Consider the following 17,012-nt stretch of genomic DNA (forward strand, 5'->3'; position numbering starts at 1 on the left):
GTCACAATGTGTCGTGTCTGTAGGATAACGGAACACACTGCAAACTAATACTGGATTTAAATACCCATTAAGGTAATCAAAAGGGATAATGTTTATTCTGAGTGGATATTAGCACCATTGGGAATCCATATTAAATGTATGTTTTATTTTGTTTTTAAAGAACATTTAACCTGCAATTTAATTTGATGAATATGTTTTTGTAATCCCCACTGTTGTCATGTATTTGTAACTGTAATAAAATAAAACACAAAATACAAACAATAATGCTGCAATGAAGCAGTAAGTCATACACGTTTAGGACTGATCTTAGAATGATGAAATGCATGTTTATTCTCATTCACTCCGATTGGCCCCCTCAAACCACTCTATGACATCAGCATCCATAGAACGTGTTTCTTTGAGATGGAATGTTTAAACCTTCTATGGAATAACCATGGAGATATTGTAAACTATATGATTAAAAAAATAACTGTACTATAAACTTTCTCTCATTTGATCTTGGTAAAATGTAAACATAAGTACTGGTCGTCTAACATCTAAATTATTGTTAACATAGGCAACTTATATTACCGTAGCACGCATTCCAGCAGGTATATCTCACTTGTCACCCCTAAAGCCAATTCCTCCTTTGGCCGCCTCTCCTTCCAGTTCTCTGCTGCCAATCACTGGAACGAACTACAAACATCTCTGAAACTGGAAACACTTATCTCCCTCACTAGCTTTAAGCACCAGCTGTCAGAGCAGCTCACATATCACTGCACCTGTACATAGCCCATCTATAAATAGCCCAAACAACTACCTCTTCCCCTACTGTATTTATTTATTTATGGGATATTTATTTTGCTCCTTTGCACCCCAGTATTTCTACTTTGCACACTCATCTGTCAAATCTACCATTCCAGTGTTTAATTGCTATATTGTATTTACTTCGCCACCATGGCCTATTTATTGCCTTACCTCCCTTATCTCACCTCATTTGCTCACATTGTATATAGACTTACTTTTCTACTGTATTATTGACTGTATGTTTGTTTTACTCCTTGTGTAACTCTGTGTTGTTATATGTGTCCAATTGCTTTGCTTTATCTTGGCCAGGTCGCAGTTGTAAATGAGAACTTGTTCTCAACTTGCCTACCTGGTTAAATAAAGGAGAAATATATATATATTTTTAAATATCACTGCTCTCTACAATAATATGCAACATGAACTTTCTTTACATCCAAAAATACACTTAGTAAACATTTCCTTGATGGTGGTTTATGTAATATTATGTAAGTCTGCTCCTGTGAAGGACTTGCTGGACCCCTCCACACTCCCAGGAAAACCAGGTACCCAGACTTACCAGAGATGTTCTATAATGTTGAAACGATCTGTAGCAGCATCACAGACTGTCAAACTCAACCTTTCTTGTCTGGTGGGAACCCCACTTTGAATTCAGTTCATAAACTGTGACTTACATTTTTAATTCACATTTAATCACTCTTAGCTGATAATAATGCATTGTTTTACAGTCCGAAATGACCAGGAATCCAGTCAACGGTCAGAGAGAGAAGGGCAAACAACTTCAGTAAAAATAAAATAATATGTGAATAAAGTGAAAGGTATTGAATGTTTCTTGCATGTAACTGAAGCCTGCAGGTGAACGGCTCCACAAAAGGAAATGGCAGGTTTAGCCAGGATCAGCTAGAGAGGGTCATCAGAACAAGTCTAACTTCACCACTACCACCATGGCTGAGGACACAGGGGTGAAGGTACCATGGTACATGACCCTACTACATGAGAAGGTTCATCATGTTATACAGATTGGTGTGGGCCAGTCTGAAAACCTCCCTGTAGACACTTTAAATGGCCCCTAGTAGATCTAGAAGGATCTGATGGTTGTTAGCACTATGGTTGGCTCAGTGGGGTGGGCACCATATTGGAGGTTGACTGTAGTTGTAGTATTGTAACCCCAAATCAACCCTTAGCTCTCACCCCCTGAGATCTGAAAGGTTTGGATAAGTGTGAACAATCCTGTCAATTAAAGCTGAAACTCTTATTGTATGTTATCCTGAACTGAATACTGAACTCTGAAGGTACAGTGAGTTCCTTGTGTAGAACTCTGTCCATAAAGGAAGGAGAGCTGATCACTGCTAAAGGCCAGCAGGATGAGTTGAGATAACAGCTGAGGACAGGTTGGTCCAGCTATAGGCCATGTCCAGGAAGCTAGTGAAGGACAGATTGGCCAAGCTACAGGCCATGTCGAGGAAGGTATGAACATTCTTTGAGTGTGTAGATTAGTATATATATATATATATATGAATCGAACCTGGGTCAAATATGTATTTCAAATAATTGAAATATTAATGGGGGAAATTTTGCAGGCTTAAGGATTTATACAAGCATACATCTTACTGTTGTTAATCTTAGCTGTGCGCTATGCCCTGAGAAAGCAGAAAACGTCTGGTTACGGTAGACTTGTCTGATCCTGTTCAAGCGGGCCAGTCTGGGATACGGTTCCTGTTTTCTCATGGTATGTGACGAAATATGACATGATTATATGAGATGCCTAGCAACACCGCAAAATGTTACCCAAATAAATGCTTCACGAAATGTTGCACATCTTATTAAGAACTTTGCTGTTTGAGAGAACCTGCTATCTCCTTTGCTTTCCCTTTAATGTTGTGAATTTCCACGACATACTTCAGGTGCTCATGATGTAGCTTAACCAACCAGCAGGCAGATTTGGCACTTTTGGGACACTTCAGTTCTTTCTGGAACTCGTGATCTGATAACTTTGTTTATAAGCTACACTTCCTCTTAAAGAATCATGCCCATGGTTAGAAAGCCACCGTAGGCCAACGGTGGCAGTTCAAGAGGGGAGTCAAATGGTTCTCCTGAAAATAATGTTTGATTAGACCTAGTCCAAAAAGGACTATCTTATGTTTGATTCAGTTTGAGAAGGAGACCGCAAAGATGATTACATAAAAATACAATTTACAATCTAAATTAACTTTCATTTTCAGTATCATTCTGCGGTGTGATAAAAACTCACTTGAGCACGATCAGCACAGAGACTGTTTAAAGTGATCTAGGCTCTTTTACGAAGAGTTTTCTTTCCAGTCTTGGTGATGTTGTAATCTGTAGATTTCCTCATGCTTCTGCTTTATAACCTTTAGCCTCCCCCTCATCCTCTGCTCTCTAGGGCACAAGCAGCTACTCTTCCTGCGTTAGAAGGCTAACCAGTGTCATTTTTTAGTCCCCTTTGTACTGAAGCTTCACCTGTCAGACATTTGAATTTGCACCTGTGTTTGACTTGACCTTCTCTGTAGACAGAGCAGAGGGTTTCACCCCACAGAACCTGGTTTCAACTAAGGTTTCTTTGCCCCCAGGATATAAAAAAAATGTAATTGTGCTGTTTCCTTGGAATTACTTTTAGGGATTCAGGCCAATGGTTAACCTTCAAAGTCAGCTGAATCTCTGTACACTACAAAATGAATTTGCCAGAAACCCATTTCAACAAACATTTGAATCTAGATCACATTTACCACAGTGTACAGAATCTGGACAGTACCTCAGGTAGCATTTGTAATGATGAGTGCAGTCAGAGCTTGAATCTGTGGGAGAATAAACCAGTAATGAACAAGGACCGTGTGAAAGTGAAGCTATAGTTTCATAGCCCTTTGATCATATCTTAGTTGTCATCATTGTATTGATAACGTGCAGTAATAGAGCATACACTTTTAGTCATACGGCTGAAGTTCTTGACAACTCACCATTTACAAAACTAACACCTGCAAGATGCTGTACTTTCTTCTGTTTCATTGTACTACATTGCTTGGTGTTTCCTCTAAATATGATGATGCCTAATAGAAGGAAACATATTACTCAATGAAACATTTCTAGTTCAGCCCAGAGTAAGTAGAACAATAACATCTGCTCAGCTAACCTTAGCACAGTGACTGTTCAACATGTAGATTATATCAACATACCTCTACAGCATTTACTGTCACTGGAGAAAAAGTCACTGTTGTTGGACTTATTTTCTTCCTTAGAATTACAATTATTCTTCTTATTATTATTATAGGAGCTATTAGGACTGATGCCACAACAACACCAATGGTGATTCCAGGTTCTATACTTGAGGATTGTGGTCCACATTCAGAATTGGACCAATGAGTTCCTGGTCTTAGTTCTTGAAGACCTAAGGATTTACACCTGTAACACATAATATAACAGTCGGAGACAGCAATTTGATCATTCAACTTTCCATGATGTTGTATATTTTTACTGTAGTATATTGTATTATTTATCCTACACTTTTGATGTATGTAAACATATGTGAACTTACTGTGTGTGTGGCTGGCAGGATGTAAATGATCCATCTGAATAAGTATCACCAGTGCAGTCAGAACACACAGTATCTGTAGATGCTGTTCCTGCAGAAAAATATAATTGCATTTTGTTTTTTCCCCTACTAATTTAATGCCATTAACTGTTAATGATTATTCACACTGAAGTTACCAACTTGACAAAATTGAATTTTGACAACACGATGAGTATTATGATGAGACAGAAGACCAACCTGTGTGACTGATGTATTGACCAGGTTTACAGCTGCTGTGTCTCTGGGCTGCTCTACAACCATCCTTAGTTGGGTCTAGACAGTAGAACCCCTCCAGTGTCCCACAGACAGTGTCTGATGAAGGTCTACATGGCTGCTTTACCATCAAACCCAAACCTAGAGAGAAAACATGTCCCTTGGTATCTGAAGCTAAATGTAAAGCCTGTTGTATCATTAAAACAACAGCTGATATAGTAAAGTAGCTCAGTGTTTATGCCCAGAACACAGAATTCTCACCTGGATCACATGTGGTACAGTTGTTGCATGTTGTTTTACCACTGGGCTCATCAAGGAAGGTGGAGTCAATACAGGGCACACAGGAGGTGAATGTAGATGTAGTACAATGACTATGTACATGATATCCTGTTGAAAAGAAAAACAGAAAGTAATTACCTTTTGGTATTATTATCATCATAATTATTATTGTTGTTATTATAATTAACTTCTCAAAAATACACAAGGTCCTTACCAGGCCTACACATTCTGCAATATCTGTCACCTATTTTAAAGATGGCTGGATCATATGTGGAACAGGGTTCAACGTTTAGAAGTATCAAAGTTATAGGCATCTGCAAATAGAGAAGAAATAAAACATCAGCATACATTACATTTAAATATGTGACACCAAACCCAAGATAACCTGTTATCTGCAAATCCAGTCAATAAATGTTAATGAAATGCATTTATCTCCATGGTTTTTCTACAAGGTTTCAGTAAAATTTAAACTAAGACTATATTGTAGGCTGATAATAACTCTAATTCATATTTCATGAGGGAGAAATGTACATTGATCATTTTTTAAACATGCCAAGCCACAAAATGTGCAAATCAGAAATGTTTATCTTACAGTCCGTGTCAAGGTTTCAAACTGTGCCATGGTTCCTCAATCCTCTCCAACTCACTGGAAGACCCACACACTGGATTTGTGAAGTTCTTAGGAGTTTTGAAGCATCGAGATGAACAGACCTGTAGACTTAATGTATTTTTAGCACATGCACTGTATAGTAAGAATATCTCTATTATATTCTGAATAAATATTGCATACACTGCACCGTTAATAAATATAATATAGTAATGTACGTTGGCTGGCCACCCCTGAGTTATCAGTCATCACCGTCAATGTGAATAAAAGTTTACTGAATCATAATAAAATATGGAAAGGTTATTATTTGTAAATGATGATATCTTGCTGAATTCAATCACTGGAAGAACAAAACATTAACAAGCTAGTTATCAACATTGAGGTGGTGAAGTAGCCTTGTACATGGAGCAATGTCCGTTCTACCTTAGACCGCAGTATGAAGACAGACTAAAACTGCTTCATCAATAGAAATCCTCGATCACACTTGTAGGTGATGTCATGGCGACGTTGGCTTGCCAAACTCCTGCGTAAACATGTCATCGGGTTTAACGGTCGTCTCGAGTCGAAATGTGCAAACCGTCAACTCAAAGGCACTTTGATATAAAGTTGTTTTTGACGAAAATGAAAATGTGTCAATTAGTCACTTTCCAAGGCAGGAGTAGTAACATGTTCAACTACTTAAGACATTGGCTCCAATCTAGGTTGTGCCTTTAGATTTCGAGAAGATGTACAACTAAGGACGAATTCTTCAATTCTCTCATGTATTTCTCAAACCCCGGCCTGGGGCCTCCTTTATAATGTGTGCATATGTACAAAAGGGACCCTAAAACATGCGTGTGTCAGTTTTCAAGCAGAAGTTGGCATTTATAAAAAATGTGCTCACCTTCACGCAAACTTTAGACCATGCTTTTTAAGCACAGTTTCTAGTGGTTGAAGTTTAGCATTGGAAACAGACAAGTAGACTAGTATTTTGTACAAGTGGGGGATATGATGGAGAGGCTTATTCATAACAATAAACAGGTTAATAACAAGATGCAATAATTTGCCGTTAGTGAGAGAGAGAATCTATTTTCTATAAATCTATTAGGTTGATTTTAGTGTTTGCTTTTCAGGTATTGTGTAGATGATGTGTGTCACGTTCTGACCTTTATTTCCTTTGTTTGTCTTTATTTAGTATGGTCAGGGCGTGAGTTGGGGTGGGCAGTCTATGTTTGGTTTCTGTTTCGCCCTGGTATGGTTCTCAATCAGAGGCAGGTGTCGTTAGTTGTCTCTGATTGAGAATCATACTTAGGTAGCCTGGGTTTCACTGTTGGTTTGTGGGTGTTTGTTTCCGTGTGAGTGTTTGTCGCCACACGGTACTGGTTCGGTTTGGTATATTTCACGTCATCGTTTGTTTTTGTCCGAGTGTTCATTTTGTCTTTATTAAAATATCGTCATGAACACTTACCACGCTGCATCTTGGTCCGATCCTTACTCCTCTTCAGACGAAGAGGAGATCTGCCGTTACAACGTGTGTATACAGTGTAATTGTTGTGTATTGATGTTCAAGCAGGGCTCATCTGCGAAAGAGACCATGGTCACAGCATGACTCCCTGCTTAAAGAAAAACGTTAAGTGTTTTTATTAATTTCCATGATCATTGCATAATAAATTCCTCACCTATTCAGTGATCTTTTTATACTTACGAGGTACCATAGTCCTACAACAAGGAAGCCATTCATCCAATCTCTCATTTAATTTGACCCACTTCACAGTAGTAAACAGACAAGCTTTTTCAAGTATTTTGCTGTATGCCATCGATCCGGTGGGACAGAAGGTTACTTCTGTAGCTTACTCCTGAATACAGTAATGTAATACAATATTGCATTTATACACAATCCATATTTTCATAATTATTGCAGAATAAAGAGCATATCTAATATGTCCAATTAAACGAGATGCGCATGGTCATTTGTTGTAGGCTATGGCTGCTTTGGGAGTATGAACCCATCCTGGCTGGAAAAGATGATGAATTGATGCTGCAGTGATTATGGAAATTAAATAAATAATATCCTTGGAATTGGATGCTTATTGATAATTATTTTAAAATGCAAAGAAACTAAATAGATTCTCGCCTTTCACTAAAAGCAAATTATTAACCTGTTTATTGTGAATAAACCTGTCTAGACATCACACAATAATACATCAAGATGAAAATATGTCATTCTTAAAGTTAGCCTACTTTATATCAAATCAAATGTATTTATATAGCCCTTCGTACATCAGCTGATATCTCAAAGTGCTGTACAGAAACCCAGCCTAAAACCCCAAACAGCAAGCAATGCAGGTGTAGAAGCACGGTGGCTAGGAAAAACTCCCTAGAAAGGCCAAAACCTAGGAAGAAACCTAGAGAAGAACCAGGCTATGTGGGTTGGCCAGTCCTCTTCTGGCTGTGCCGGGTGGAGATTATAACAGAACATGGCCAAGATGTTCAAATGTTCATAAATGACCAGCATGGTCGAATAATAATAAGGCAGAACAGTTGAAACTGGAGCAGCAGCACAGTCAGGTGGACTGGGGACAGCAAGGAGTCATCATGTCAGGTATTCCTGGGGCATGGTCCTAGGGCTCAGGTCCTCCGAGAGAGAGAAAGAAAGAGAGAATTAGAGAGAGCATATGTGGGATGGCCAGTCCTCTTCTGGCTGTGCCGGGTGGAGATTATAACAGAACATGGCCAAGATGTTCATAAATGACCAGCATGGTCAAATAATAATAAGGCAGAACAGTTGAAAGAAACTGGAGCAGCAGCACGGCCAGGTGGACTGGTGACAGCAAGGAGTCATCATGTCAGGTAGTCCTGGGGCATGGTCCTAGGGCTCAGGTCCTCCGAGAGAGAGAGAGAAAGAGAGAAGGAGAGAATTAGAGAACGCACACTTAGATTCACACAGGACACCGAATAGGACAGGAGAAGTACTCCAGATATAACAAACTGACCCTAGCCCCCGACACAAACTACTGCAGCATAAATACTGGAGGCTGAGACAGGAGGGGTCAGGAGACACTGTGGCCCCATCCGAGGACACCCCCGGACAGGGCCAAACAGGAAGGATATAACCCCACCCACTTTGCCAAAGCACAGCCCCCACACCACTAGAGGGATATCTTCAACCACCAACTTACCATCCTGAGACAAGGCTGAGTATAGCCCACGAAGACCTCCGCCACGGCACAACCCATATGTTCTGTGAATGTAGCCTATTTCTATGTAAACACGTCATTCATCTAACCCCAGCCTTGATCCCAGTAGTGTAGGGCCCTGGACTAATTTTACTTCCTTTAGGATCAGCGTCTTTGGGACTAATTAGTTGTTTCCATTGTTCCTAGATCAAGCACAGCTAAAGTCCTTTAAAATATACTGTGAATGTGACTTCAGTAAAATGGTTTAATTTTCATTTCTCTTACACGTGACGTTTGAGGAACTCATGATAATGCTGGATGAGGAGAAGGACACCCTGATGCATGTTGGGACATGCCTTTCCTGTTACGTCATCAGTTAACTTCAAATCAAATTTTATTGGTCACATACACATATTTAGCAGATGTTATTGCGAGTGTAGTGAAATGCTTGTGCTTCTAGTTCCGGTAGTGGCTCGGGGAATGATATTTTTTGCCTTCCTGTGACATCTGGTGTTGTAGGTATCCTAGAGGGCAGGAAGGTTGCCACCATATGTTGTGCAGACTGCACCACCCTCTGGAGAGCCCTGCGGTTGTGGGCGGTGCAGTTGCCGTACCAGGCGGTGATACAGCCCGACAGGATGCTCTCAATTGTGCACCTGTAAAAGTTAGTGAGGGTTTTCGGTGACAAGACATTTTTTCAGCCTCCTGAGGTTAAATAAAAAACCCTATTACGTATTCCTGCGCCTGTCTCCAATCATTAGACAACGTGACACTAGGACAAGTGCATTGATTATGTCAAGCAATGCTTCAATGAGAAACCTCATAGATTGATAAGTAATGTAAAAGAAAGGGTTTAGATAAAGATTAAATAAAAAATACATTATTTAACTAGAAAAGCCCCCCCCCCCCCCCAAAAAAAAAAGTGTCTCCAGCAACACAGGGTTTACATCCATTCATGGGATAGGTTGTACTGCCCTCTAGTGTCAGTGGCATTAACATACTTTTTTAAAAAACCTTTATTTAACTAGGCAAGTCAGTTAAATAACAAATTCTTATTTTCAATGACAGCCCCTGTTCAGGGGCAGAACGACAGATTTGTACCTTGTCAGCTCGGGGATTTGAACTTGCAACCTTCCAGTTATTAGTCCAACGCTCTAACCGCTAGGCTACCCTAAGTCTAAGGGCAGTCCAATATCAATACAAAGTATTTGTCACTGATTATGATCCTCCAGGTTGTAGTCCAGCTGCAGGAGGAAGTATCCCAGAGGAAACAGGAAGTAGCTGATGTCAAAGGTTAGACAGGCAGCTCAGCTTTTGCTCATGAATGTCTAAGAAAGTGCATTAATTATGTAAATTGAGGAATGCTTCAATAAGGAGCGCAAAGATTGGCGAGTAAAATAAAGGGTGTAGATAATGTACCTCCTGCAACACAGGCTTAACTGAATTGTAAAGGAAATCATTGTGATCATTATCAAAAAGTGACCATCAAAATCAAATATGATTTGCTCATTAGACCTTATAGATGTATGGAGGTGCTGAATCCCTGCTTCTCCAGGAAGAGTAACTTGCATGAGTAATCTCTCGTAAACAGACTACTTAAACATAAAATGTCAGTCATGATACAACAGGATGTGTGAGACAGCAGCCTTAGTTCCGGTGCTTTGGACAAATCACGATTTGTTTGGACCCCAGGAAGAGTCAGGAGCTAATGGGGATCCCTACTAAATACATTTCACAGGTGTTAATATCATTCTGATTTCGGAAGGGGAGGGGACATTCGGCTCATAGACTTGACCCGTAACTTGAAAAGAGGGAGGGTGGAGCTCTTCGTTCCGATTCTCTTAACAGCATGTACCTAGAACTTAATCCAGCATCTGACCAATGACGCAAGATGAGTTCTGGGTTAACCTTGATTACTGCATGAGGAACAGCTAATGGGGATCATAATAAACTAAAATTCAATGTAACGGCTGTTGGAAGGAGAGGACCAAGGTGCAGCGTGGTATGTGTCCATATTTATTAAATGAACAGAGAAAAAATAACAAAGAGCACGACCAAAACAGTTCTGGCTGGTGCAGACACACAACAGAAAACCCCAAAAACAATCACCCACGAAACACAATAGAAAACAGGCTACCTAAATATGGTCCTCAATCAGGGACAACGATTGACAGCTGCCTCTGATTGAGAACCATACCAGGCCAAACACAGAAATAGCAAATCATAGAAAAACTAACATAGACAACCCACCCAATTCACGCCCTGACCATACTAAAACAAAGACATAATAAAATAACTAAGGTCAGAACGTGACATTCAATGAGAACCTGAAAGTGGTTGAGTCAAGCGAAGCGAGTCATAATAACCTCCCAACTTGTTCTATATTCTGACAGATTCCAAAAAATTATTATAATAATAAATGGGATTTGAAGCGCCATTTAAATTAAAAATAGGCAGAGTAAAAACAAAGAGGAACAAAACAATCGAATTAAAACAGAAACAAAGCTACATCTCCAGTCGAGTCATAATGTCCTCCAGAACAACATGAAGATGTGTCACAATAAGTGACGTTGTCAGCTGACTTCATCCATATCACCCTGTCATCATGTGCTAGAATATATCATCTGTTTTGATGAGTCAGAGCATACATCTGGTCACCGGCTAGGTTGTACTCTTGTCATTCCTAGTCATCTTCAATCATGCTTCAAATTCATCTTCAAATGCAATGATGTAGTTAGCCAGGTGAATCATAACACCTTACATTAAGGCATACTTTAAGAATAATCTATTCATAGATTATGAATCAGTAGTAAACATGGTTACCAATGAATCTCATTCCAGTTTAGTTCAGGTCTTGGTTTAGTTTCTAACGTGTGGTTAACTGAAAGTACTGACAAACTGCACTGAATGTTAAATTTAGAACTCTTAATGAATGGTTGAACTTCATAGAAGATATTGGCACCTTTAGAAGGCTGCGTGGATAAACCTGGTTCTGTGTCTTCCAGCATGAGAGGCTGAGATTGAAGATCATCCAGGCCGTCTTCTCTTCTCCTGGAGCCAAACCCCCCCAGACTGAAGTCAGTGATCAGTCTCTTCACCCCACCATGCAGGTACCTCAAGGGATCATTTGATAAATCTTCATCCAGGTCAATGTTTTGTACCCCACGGATAACAGATAATCAAACAAGTTAATTAAACACATAAATAAACTAAAAATACCCATGTCACGACCCCCCGACCAAAAAAATAAGTAAAATAAGTAAAACACCAAATTATCCAGTAATGCTAAAGTTCACCTATAATGTTACGGTGAGTGAATGAGGACCCAAAAGCGAACTAACTTAAACAGAGCTTCTTTAATAACCAAACATAGGTAGGCTCAGATAGACCGGCAGATTCCGACAGGACAGGACAAGGTTACAGCAAACATGACGATAGTCTGGCTCAGGCATGAAACACAACAAACAAGAATCCGACAAGGACAGGAACAAAAACAGAGAGAGATATAGGGACCTAATCAGAGGGAAAAAGGGAACAGGTGGGAAACGGGGTGAATGGGTAGTTAGGAGGAGACAAGGCACAGCTGGGGGAAAGAGGGGGAGAAAAGGTAACCTAACAACGACCAGCAGAGGGAGACAGGGTGAAGGGAAAGGACAGAAACACACAACATGACAATACATGACAGTACCCCCCCACTCACCGAGCGCCTCCTGGCGCACTCGAGGAGGAAACCTGGCGGCAACGGAGGAAATCCTCGATCAGCGCACGGTCCAGCACGTCCCGAGAGGGAACCCAACTCCTCTCCTCAGGACCGTACCCCTCCCAATCAACGAGGTACTGGTGACCACGGCCCCGAGGACGCATGTCCAAAATCCTGCGGACCCTGTAGATGGGTGCGCCCTCGACAAGGATGGGGGGGGGGGGGGGAAGACGAGCGGGGGCGCGAAGAACGGGCTTAATACAGGAGACATGGAAGACCGGGTGGACGCGACGAAGGTATCGCGGAAGAAGAAGTCGAACTGCGACAGGATTAATGACCCGAGAAATACGGAACGGACCAATGAACCGCGGGGTCAACTTGCGAGAAGCCGTCTTAAGGGGAAGGTTCTGAGTGGAGAGCCAAACTCTCTGACCGCGACAATATCTAGGACTCTTAGTTCTACGCTTATTAGCAGCCCTCACAGTCTGCGTCCTATAACGGCAAAGTGCAGACCTGACCCTCTTCCAGGTGCGCTCGCAACGTTGGACAAAAGCCTGAGCGGAGGGGACGCTGGACTCGGCGAACTGAGATGAGAACAGCGGAGGCTGGTACCCGAGGCTACTCTGAAAAGGAGATAGCCCGGTCGCAGACGAAGGAAGCGAGTTGTGGGCGTATTCTGCCCAGGGGAGCTGTTCTGACCAAGACGCAGGGTTGCGAAAAGAAAGACTGCGTAAGATGCGACCAATAGTCTGATTGGCCCGTTCTGCTTGACCGTTAGACTGGGGGTGAAAGCCGGAAGAGAGACTGACGGAAGCCCCAATCAAACGGCAAAACTCCCTCCAAAATTGAGACGTGAATTGCGGACCTCTGTCCGAAACGACGTCTGACGGAAGGCCATGAATTCTGAAAACATTCTCGATGATGATTTGTGCCGTCTCTTTAGCAGAAGGAAGCTTAGCAAGGGGAATGAAATGAGCCGCCTTAGAGAACCTATCGACAACCGTAAGAATAACAGTCTTCCCCGCTGACGAAGGCAGTCCGGTGACAAAATCTAAGGCGATGTGAGACCACGGTCGAGAGGGAATGGGAAGCGGCCTGAGACGGCCGGCAGGAGGGGAGTTACCGGACTTAGTCTGCGCGCAGACCGAACAAGCAGCCACGAAACGACGCGTGTCATGCTCCCGGGTGGGCCACCAAAAACGCTGGCGAATGGAAGCAAGCGTACCCCGAACGCCAGGGTGGCCGGCTAACTTGGCAGAGTGAGCCCACTGAAGAACGGCCAGACGAGTAGGAACGGGAACGAAAAGAAGGTTCCTAGGACAAGCGCGCGGCGACGGAGTGTGAGTGAGCGCTTGCTTTACCTGCCTCTCAATTCCCCAGACAGTCAACCCGACAACACGCCCCTCAGGGAGAATCCCCTCGGGGTCAGTGGAGGCTACTGAAGAACTGAAGAGACGAGATAAAGCATCAGGCTTGGTGTTCTTAGAGCCCGGACGATAAGAAATCACGAACTCGAAACGAGCGAAAAACAGCGCCCAACGCGCCTGACGCGCATTAAGTCGTTTGGCAGAACGGATGTACTCAAGGTTCCTATGGTCAGTCCAAACGACAAAAGGAACGGTCGCCCCCTCCAACCACTGTCGCCATTCGCCTAGGGCTAACCGGATGGCGAGCAGTTCGCGGTTTCCCACATCATAGTTACGTTCCGACGGGGACAGGCGATGAGAAAAATACGCGCATGGGTGGACCTTGTCGTCAGAGAGGGAGCGCTGAGAAAGAATGGCTCCCACGCCCACCTCTGACGCGTCAACCTCGACAACGAACTGTCTAGAGACGTCAGGTGTAACAAGGATAGGAGCGGATGTAAAACGATTCTTGAGGAGATCAAAAGCTCCCTGGGCGGAAACGGACCACTTAAAGCACGTCTTGACAGAAGTAAGGGCTGTGAGAGGAGCTGCCACCTGACCGAAATTACGGATGAAACGACGATAGAAGTTCGCGAAGCCGAGAAAGCGCTGCAGCTCGACGCGTGACTTAGGGGCGGGCCAATCAATGACAGCTTGGACCTTAGCGGGATCCATCTTAATGCCTTCAGCGGAAATAACAGAACCGAGAAATGTGACGGAGGGGGCATGAAAAGTGCACTTCTCAGCCTTCACAAAAAGACAATTCTCTAAAAGGCGCTGGAGGACACGTCGAACGTGCTGAAGATGAATCTGGAGTGACGGTGAAAAAATCAGGATATCGTCAAGGTAAACGAAAACAAAGATGTTCAGTATGTCTCTCAGGACATCATTGACTAATGCCTGAAAGACAGCTGGAGCATTAGCGAGGCCGAAAGGAAGAACCCGGTATTCAAAGTGCCCTAACGGAGTGTTAAACGCCGTCTTCCACTCGTCCCCCTCCCTGATGCGCACGAGATGGTAAGCGTTACGAAGGTCCAACTTAGTGAAAAACCTGGCTCCCTGCAGGATCTCGAAGGCTGAGGACATAAGAGGAAGCGGATAACGATTCTTAACTGTTATGTCATTCAGCCCTCGATAATCTATGCAGGGGCGCAGAGACCCGTCCTTCTTCTTGACAAAAAAAAACCCCGCTCCGGCGGGAGAGGAGGAGGGGACTATGGTACCGGCGTCAAGAGCTACAGACAAATAATCCTCGAGAGCCTTACGTTCGGGAGCCGACAGAGAGTATAGTCTACCCCGGGGGGGAGTGGTTCCCGGAAGGAGATCAATACTACAATCATACGACCGGTGTGGAGGAAGAGAGGTGGCCCTGGACCGACTGAACACCGTGCGCAGATCGTGATATTCCTCCGGCACCCCTGTCAAATCACCAGGCTCCTCCTGTGAAGAAGAGACAGAGGAAACAGGAGGGATAGCAGACATTAAACATTTCACATGACAAGAGACGTTCCAGGAGAGGATAGAATTACTAGACCAATTAATGGAAGGATTATGACAAACTAGCCAGGGATGGCCCAAAACAACAGGTGTAAAAGGTGTACGAAAAATCAAAAAAGAAATGGTTTCGCTATGATTACCAGAAACAGTGAGGGTTAAAGGTAGCGTCTCACGCTGAATCCTGGGGAGAGGACTACCATCCAGGGCGAACAAGGCCGTGGACTCCCTTAACTGTCTGAGAGGAATGTCATGTTCCCGAGCCCAGGTCTCGTCCATAAAACAGCCCTCCGCCCCAGAGTCTATTAAGGCACTGCAGGAAGCTGACGAACCGGTCCAGCGTAGATGGACCGACAAGGTAGTGCAGGATCTTGAAGGAGAGACAGGAGTAGTAGCGCTCACCAGTAGCCCTCCGCTTACTGATGAGCTCTGGCTTTTACTGGACATGAAGTGACAAAATGACCAGCAGAACCGCAATAGAGACAGAGGCGGTTGGTGATTCTCCGTTCCCTCTCCTTAGTCGAGATGCGGATACCTCCCAGCTGCATAGGCTCAGCTCCCGAGCCGGCAGAGGAAGATGGTAGTGATGCGGAGAGGGGGGCAACGGAGAACGCGAGCTCCTTTCCACGAGCTCGGTGACGAAGATCAACCCGTCGCTCAATGCGAATAGCGAGTTCAATCAAGGAATCCACGCTGGAAGGAACCTCCCGGGAGAGAATCTCATCCTTTACCTCTGCGCGGAGACCCTCCAGAAGACGAGCGAGCAAAGCCGGCTCGTTCCAGCCACTGGAGGCAGCAAGAGTGCGAAACTCAATAGAGTAGTCTGTTATGGATCGATTGCCTTGACATAGGGAAGACAGGGCCCTGGAAGCCTCCTCCCCAAAAACAGATCGATCAAAAACCCGTATCATCTCCTCCTTAAAGTCCTGATACTGGTTAGTACACTCAGCCCTTGCCTCCCAGATTGCCGTGCCCCACTCACGAGCCCGTCCAGTAAGGAGAGAAATGACGTAGGCGACACGAGCAGTGCTCCTGGCGTAAGTGTTGGGCTGGAGAGAAAACACAACATCACACTGGGTGAGGAACGAGCGGCATTCAGTGGGCTCCCCAGAGTAACACGGCGGGTTATTGATTCTGGGCTCCGGAGATTCGAAAGCCCTGGAAGTGGCCGGTGGATCGAGGCGGAGATGGTGAACCTGTTCTGTGAGGTTGGAGACTTGGGTGGCCAGGGTCTCAACGGCATGTCGAGCAGCAGACAATTCCTGCTCGTGTCTGCCTAGCATCGCTCCCTGGATCTCGACGGCTGAGTGGAGAGGATCCGAAGTCGCTGGGTCCATTCCTGGTCGGATTCTTCTGTTACGGTGAGTGAATGAGGACCCAAAAGCGAACTAACTTAAACAGAGCTTCTTTAATAACCAAACATAGGTAGGCTCAGATAGACCGGCAGATTCCGACAGGACAGGACAAGGTTACAGCAAACATGACGATAGTCTGGCTCAGGCATGAAACACAACAAACAAGAATCCGACAAGGACAGGAACAAAAACAGAGAGAGATATAGGGACCTAATCAGAGGGAAAAAGGGAACAGGTGGGAAACGGGGTGAATGGGTAGTTAGGAGGAGACAAGGCACAGCTGGGGGAAAGAGGGGGAGAAAAGGTAACCTAACAACGACCAGCAGAGGGAGACAGGGTGAAGGGAAAGGACAGAAACACACAACATGACAATACATGACATATAAGCTATACCCATGACAATTTGGAAGCTTTAAAACATTGCATAAAATACTGAA

The 17,012-nt window shown here is 43.6% G+C and overlaps 1 long non-coding RNA gene across 1 annotated transcript; it reads right to left on the reverse strand.

Moving 5' to 3' along the window:
* Positions 1 to 3,551: 3,551 nt before the first annotated feature.
* Positions 3,552 to 5,194, reverse strand: LOC118966106. The gene is made up of 7 exons (XR_005053339.1): positions 5,073 to 5,194; positions 4,841 to 4,966; positions 4,565 to 4,720; positions 4,331 to 4,418; positions 3,972 to 4,197; positions 3,756 to 3,845; positions 3,552 to 3,596 (listed from the first exon to the last, which is right to left on the reverse strand). It is a non-coding gene; the product is annotated as an uncharacterized LOC118966106 (long non-coding RNA).
* Positions 5,195 to 17,012: the final 11,818 nt, after the last annotated feature.

This window comes from Oncorhynchus mykiss, chromosome 9, assembly GCF_013265735.2.
Source record: "Oncorhynchus mykiss isolate Arlee chromosome 9, USDA_OmykA_1.1, whole genome shotgun sequence".
NCBI lineage: Eukaryota > Metazoa > Chordata > Actinopteri > Salmoniformes > Salmonidae > Oncorhynchus > Oncorhynchus mykiss.